This window comes from Coregonus lavaretus, assembly GCF_964263955.1.
Source record: "Coregonus lavaretus genome assembly, chromosome: 39".
Classification (NCBI taxonomy): domain Eukaryota; kingdom Metazoa; phylum Chordata; class Actinopteri; order Salmoniformes; family Salmonidae; genus Coregonus; species Coregonus lavaretus.
Window position 1 is genome coordinate 13697181 of NC_140026.1, and position 7387 is coordinate 13704567.

At 40.4% G+C, this 7387-nt stretch overlaps 1 long non-coding RNA gene across 1 annotated transcript; it reads right to left on the reverse strand.

Annotated features, from left to right (window-relative positions):
• Nucleotides 1-1036: 1036 nt before the first annotated feature.
• Nucleotides 1037-7370, reverse strand: LOC311113161. Its single transcript, XR_014610969.1, has 2 exons — nt 4079-7370; nt 1037-3653 (listed from the first exon to the last, which is right to left on the reverse strand). It is a non-coding gene; the product is annotated as an uncharacterized lncRNA (long non-coding RNA).
• Between the last annotated feature and the right edge of the window lie 17 nt (nt 7371-7387).

Consider the following 7387-nt stretch of genomic DNA (forward strand, 5'->3'; position numbering starts at 1 on the left):
GCCTCCTTATAGGAGATTTGATTGACCGCTCTAACTTTTGCCACCTCAATCTCCTTCACCAATACAGGGCACTCCAGGAACTCGGGATCATGATCCCCACCACAATTGCAACACCGTCGTCCTTCTACACACCATTCTTCAGCATACTCTGTCCATCTGCACACACTTGAAACATGGCCAAATTCTTTACAATTCTTACACTGCAGTGGTTTGGGTACGAAAGCTCTTACAGCGTATATTGTGGCAACCCGGTGGCCAGCAGGGAGCTACAAAGGAAGGAGCAGGACCTTGGTCAGCTCCAGAGGGCTAGAGAGGCCAAGGTGAGTCAGCACCATGGACAGCTCCAGAGGGCTAGAGAGGCCAAGGTGAGTCAGCACCATGGACAGCTCTACAGGCACCAACTGGAGCTGGTGATTCAACTCCAATACTACCCAGTCCAGGTGCTGCAACCAATTGGCACCAGCCCCAAATGAGTATAGGTAGAGGTGCAGTCACTCAGGACGCCTAGACCATAGAAGAACCGGAGTGAGTATGATAAGCGCCAAAGAAGCTACTAGGCAATGTTTGACTCACCTGTATCTACCTCTTCCCTTTCTTTGCCCCCAAAGGATGAGGACCCATTCCCGGGCAGCACGCCACCCAGCGCAAGTTGAGAACAAGTATTGAAAGCCCGGAATCATTGCTCTCTCTTTTGTTGTTCATTACGACAGGCGGTCCGACGAACCAGTTACCCACCCCATTACCTGAGAAGCCTTTCAGTTGTATTTATCCCCCACAACCTTTATTAAAGAACATATTTAGTTTGAGCACCGCAAAACGGTCTCCCGCTGTCTTATTTTGTGAGTTTCACCTGACTCCCCTGGGCTGCCACAACATGAACTGTAACTCAGTAAAATCTTTGGAATTGCTGCATGTTGCATTTATATGTTTGTTCAGTATAGTTACGTATGCTCCATTTCACGAGTTTGTCTGTTTGAGTAAAATAATGACAATTGATAGTAAGAATAGGAACATAGCAGAGACAGTCAGTCAAATCCATCATTAAATGCATTTTATTTAATCATTTTTTGTTCTCTTCAAACAAGCAAAACCCAAACTATTTACACTTTTTAGGTAATTTTTCTGAATGCATTTGTTTTTGTTATGTTACTTATCTCTAAAACATTCAAAAAGTTTAAGCATGGAACTGAGCCGACTGTTTGGGTGAAAAAGAAAATTGACATAATTTGATCAAAATCTGTTGGTCAATGAAGCATAAATTTTTATGGATTTCATACATCAAAGGCATGGCAATCTCCCCCAGGGGCATCACAGTGCCAAAACATCAATCACTTTTTAACTTCAATGATCAACAGAAAAACAGAATTTAAACAGTTGGGAGACTTGATGACAGACCCACTGTTCTCCCACAGATGACCAACAATTACTCCAACAACAAAGACTATGCCCACTTAGAAAAATGAAACGCACAATTATAACTCAGAGAAGAATAATTTAGAGATGGCTACATTTTAAAACAGTTCACTGCAAACCAGCCTATGAATGGCATCCTTATCTGACACTGATGGAGTTCAAAGACTGAAGGCAAAATCCACTGATCTCTCAGTATTCATAAAGTACTTCAGTGTCATTTTAGATATTCTCCCATCTGCACTAACCAATACATCTACTGATCCAAACTTACTGGAAAAAAAAAAAGTATTCAAAGCAGAGGGTCTCATCTCCCAAAGTTAATACTTGTTTGTCTGACCAACCGAAGCAGATTCTAAATAGGAAAACACTTTCAAAACAATTAATCCATTCAACCTGACTGACAGGGGAAGTATTGAGTTTCTCCGTAGAAAACCTGGTTTCTATAAAAGAGACAGACAAAACAATTATCAACTGCATAGATGGCATACATACAAGTAACATACAGCCATTCAAGGATTCTAATATACAAGGACATAATCTGTACAATGGTCAGTAATCAAAGTGTCAAATAGACAATCTACAGAGATAATCTACTCTGAGGACAACCAAGAAGAGATACAGTGCCATCTGTAATTATTGGGACAGTGAAGCATTTTTTATTATTTTGGCTCTACACTCTAAAGGTTTGGATTTGAAATCAAACAATTACTATGAGGTTAAACTATAGATTCTCAGATCTTATTTGAGGGTATTTGTGTACATATTGGTTTCACCATTTAGAAATGACAACACTTTATATACATAGTCCCCCCCATTTTAGGGGACCAAAAGTATTGGGACAAATTCACTTGTGTATTAAAGTAGTAAAAAGTGTAATATTTGGTCCCATATTATCCGTAACCATGGTAGCATCCACATTAATGTAGAAGTGTTTAGAAACATATTCTATTCTTATTTACAATAAAAGTGATTCCAAATGACAACACATCATTTACCATTCATTTCTATTGGGCTCAAAATAGTCTGAAACAACCAAAACAAACAGCAAATGCATCCAACAAGTTTGTAGTCACAAAGCTGATGTAACCATTGTGTCCTATGAATATGCAACCAAATATTTCACTTGACTACTTTAATACACAAGTGAATTTGTCCCACTACTTCTGGTCCCCTGAAATGGGGGTGACAATGTATAAAATGAGTGTTGTCATTTCTAAATCAAAACTTGTGGAGTATAGAGCCAAAATAAGAAAAAAAATGCTTCATTTTTAAAAAGTGTGGTCCTCACCAGGATAAAATAGTTATTTAACATCTTTCAAATCAAGTCACAAACTGTCAAAATCATTGTGTCAAAATCCTTTGTCAAAACATTACTAGTGATGGGGTACATAGTAGCATGTAGCAGGGCACTGTGTGTGTGTGTAACTGTAAGGGGACATATTCATTTATTTAACACACCCTTCCTAGTCAGCTCAGCTCCATACTACACAGGCTCCAGACTCCTCATTCCTCAGCCTGCACATTCAGCTACATGTCTAGGCATTTAAAACTGGATCTCTGAACAGTCCCTCTTGCTTTGAAAAAAGCCAAACCATCATCATCATCTTAATCATTGTTGTCAGGGATTGCCTTCAGTTCTACTTTGTTGCGATAGATGCTGGACAGAAATAACGTAACATACAACAGTATTGTTAGCCAGTAAGACGTCGTCCGGTAAGTAGAACATTGACCCCCCCCCTTTCAAATGCTATAGTCCTTATGATGTTCTCCAACTGGCTTGCTCTCTTACTGTTTAGATATGTTTTAGAGTTTGCCATACAAAGGCAGATATTTACAGTTAAGGCATGTTGAACAAAAAAAACAGAAGAAAACAAAATACTTGTATATTATTTACATAGCAGTCAGAACTCAAGTGTGTGGTATTGAGCCTTTCTGCTTTTGTGTGTGTGAACGTGCCGTGCATGAATGTGGAATAACAAAGGCTCTTTAGTTATGTCCATGAATGTGGTTCTTGAAAAGAGAGTCTATTTGAGAATGCTGCATGGACATGTACTGTGTGTAAAGCTCTAAGTGTGTGTGGTCATTTTCTCCACTGTTCCAGGTCCTCTGCTACTGCAGCTGATGTGCTTCCTGCTCTTTCACCACCAGGGGCGCAGAGAGGAGTGGAAGAAGAAAGGGTTAATGATCTTCTCCATCTCCATTTCTTTTCTAGCAGAGGGAAGCTAGGTACAGTGAGAACCCTGTGGAATGAGAGCGAGCGAGAATGATGGGGGAGAGAGAGCGAGAATGATGGGGGAGGGGGGGGAGCGAGAATGATAGGGGAGAGAGGAGGGGGGAGAGAGAGCGAGAGAGAGCGAGAATGATGGGGGAGGGGGGGGAGCGAGAATGATAGGGGAGAGAGGAGGGGGGAGAGAGCGAGAATGATGGGGGAGGGGGGGGAGCGAGAATAATAGGGGAGAGAGGAGGGGGGAGAGAGAGCGAGAATGATGGGGGAGGGGGGGAGCGAGAATAATAGGGGAGAGAGGAGGGGGGAGAGAGAGGAGAGGAATGAAGATCTCCAAATGACACAATACTGAAAACAGAACTTAAATAAAGACATAGTTACCAACATTACAGTCCATAGATTCACTAATATAAACATTAAAATAGATAGATACACTCTTACCCATATGATGGTTGTCTTCTTGCGGTCAGCTCGTGGTTGATCTCCAGGCAGTGGCTAGGTGACAGAAGGTGGAGGGGGGGGGCATCTGGGCAGCAGGTCCCCCGGTACATCCGCCTGACTGTCTCTCCCCTGCCTTCTACATTGGTTGGTGCCCGTTGGTCAAAACACTCTGGGCTGGGATCTGCAGCAGCGATCATCATTCAATCTTGGGAATTCCTGCAGTCCCCAGCTCCATCCATGTTAACTCCTTTCTTTCCCCATCCCTGAAGACAGACAGGGCTACTGGCAAAGTTTGGGGAACTTCCAGGTAATTAAATTTACCACAGTATATATATATTCCTTGAGGAATATTCACTCTGTAAATCAATGTCTCATGAATTTCCTTCTTCTGTTCGTTTGTATAACAAGCCTTGTAGTTTTGTCCAAGTGATTTTCTTTCAAGTTAGGCCTAATACAAAAATATGGTTATGTACAGGAGGAAGAAGGCGTGTTCCTCAGTCTTTTGTTTCGAATCACTTGTTTTCAGTGAGACGGTATCAACTAAACTCAGTCAAAGTTACATATTTTCTTTCCCAAACCTCCCTCTGTACTACAATATTTCTGTGCTCCTGTTCCAAATGTGATGGCACCTCACAGTTTGAATGAACCAAAGTGCATAGTGAGAGTGTCAGGGCAGGGTGTGAGTGATGACGAGGGCTGAGGGGTGTCCCCCAGAGATCAGTTCTAGTATCCTTTCATTTTCCCTCATCGCAGGGTTAAAATACCCCCACTGCACACCCTGAGCCCCCTTTTAAACAAAAAACAAAAAAGAATTCTGCCTGCACACGGTCCAATTGAATGCAATGGTAGATTTGAGGTCAATGTCATGTGTATGTACAGTTTTACTAAATCTTCTTACATTTCCTTTATTCTCAACAACTCCTCACAGGTTTGTCCATCTTTGTTTCGTTTACATGTTTACGGAGCAAAACAAATTTACTCCAGGAGACTTTGTTTTGTATTAAAGCAATGATATTGTTGTTTCCTTTATGCATGTTCTAAGTACCAAAAACTCCTCTACTGTGCTCTGCTTTTTGATGAAGCTTTCTACTCCACGAACAGAAACATTTAGTCCTTGTCTAGTTCAAATACAGACAGTACAGAAAAAATAAAATAAAAAAATAGACAATCTTAGATTTTTCGCACTCCTTGATGATCAGTCAGTTCCAAAGAGCCACGCCCACTAAAGGGTCACATTGTGACGTCACTCCTCCTTCCTGCCAAAACAACGTACGCCACCGAATGTCCATATTGCAGAAGCGCACTTGCAAAACCCTGTCCTTACCCACTATCCACTCCAACCCACACAAAAAAATGCACCCACAGAAATCCATGTGTTTTGTAAACAACCAAAACTCCAGTAAGGAATAGTCTGTTCTTAATTTTTTCATAGTAATATTGTTGGATTGCAGAGGCAGTGTGTTCAACTTTAACCTTCCTGAGTTCTTCCTCCTTTGTGTTAAAAAGAAAAGAGTAAAGAACTCGCCGACCTCTTCAATCTCTTAGATGTTTTGCTTTTTTGTCATTTTTTTGGGAATACATTCAATGTTTTCTTAAGAAAGAAATAACAAACGCACTTCACATGGCGGTAATGCAACAACAAAAAATTAAGGGATTTAAAAAAATAATAATCAACAAACAAAAAATAGCAGCCCCAAGTGCTCATCATAATCTTAGTCCAAATACTTTTTTTTTGTTTTTTTTTACTTTGATTATTCATATATGCATTTTCATTTATATTCATAAAAAAGAAACATCATCAATAGCAACAATAATGAATAAGTAACAAGAATATGCTAACATTTTGTGCACCATCCTGTACGTGGACAGTTTGACGCTAATTGTTTTGAGCAGAATCTGAAACCCCACACCTTTCACACACAAGTTAAAGAGAGCTGACAAGGCAACATGATCACATCCCAGGAAAACTAAACTGGACTAACCTTCCAATGAATCATCATCCCCAGACTAAACCTGAAACATTAGGATATATGATTGACATACATACTGTACAGAGCGCTTAACATAATACAAAACCATAACACAACAACACTCTCTCTCAAAAAGTAGTTAATGTCTCAATGGCCATTGAACATTCCCTCCATCCCATTCACCCTTTCAGAGTTCTTAGGCACAAATGTGCATGCATACACACACAAACAACCAACCAAACACACACACAAACCACCATACACACACACTAAATCATGACTGTCTGTTTGAAACCGCAGAGGCTCAGAGGCCGATTCTGAGAGAAGACAGCGGGGAGGGTTACAGCTCCATCAGCCCGTACCCCAAAACACCCCAGAAACGAGTGGTGGTTAACAACATATGAAGGAGCACAAAGCCATAATCCTCCTCTACAAATGTATGTACTTCTATCACGTTTATCTGGGGATGAAGAGCTGGTGAGAGAACGGATGTGTTGTGCGATTGCCCTCTCTCTCCGTCTCACACACACACACACACAAGCAGATACAAAGAAAGTCCCTCTGTACAAGAGGACACATTCTACTCATGAAAATACAAAAATTCTTATTTGAACAAAATGACAATGGCCTGGTATGTGTTCATACATCTTGGTAAGCAATTGAAAACAAATAAAAAATAAGACATTGTGCAGACTACTATGTTTCTAATGCACACATTCACTCAATCACTCACACACAAAAATATTCATCTCTAACCCCATTTGTTTTTCTATTTTTTTTTTATCTTTCTTTTTTAAGTGCAAATCTTCAAGTTTTTTTTAATCAATTTTTTTGTAATAGCTTTACTTTTCATATAAATCTTATTTATAAAAAAAAAAAAAAAAAAAGCATCAACAGTGTTTGTCTTTCAAGAAAGGATTTGTTTTTCTGATAAGGTTTCAAAATAAAGGTCCCCTCTATCTTTGAGTTCCCCCTCCCAGGGAATCTATCCCAAACATACACCTCACCTCACCCTTCCAGTTCAGATTTTCACATGTATACGTACGGCATCTTGTGTTGATTCAATACACACACCGTACGTACACTGATTCTGTGTTCATACAAAAAGCATCAAACAAAAATCCTATTCAAATCCCCTCTTAATAATAAAGTGCATTAGTTCAGTTTAAGGTGCTTAGTCTTATAAGTGCCAAGGGATACCCATCATTCCTTTTCCCCTGACAACATCGCTCTCTCTACTCAAGTGAACGATTGAAAGCAGGGGAGCCATTCTCTTTTCTAGGGGAGGGAGGTAGAACACAATCCTCTCCTCCCTCTCCCTATACGAGTTCTCCCCCCT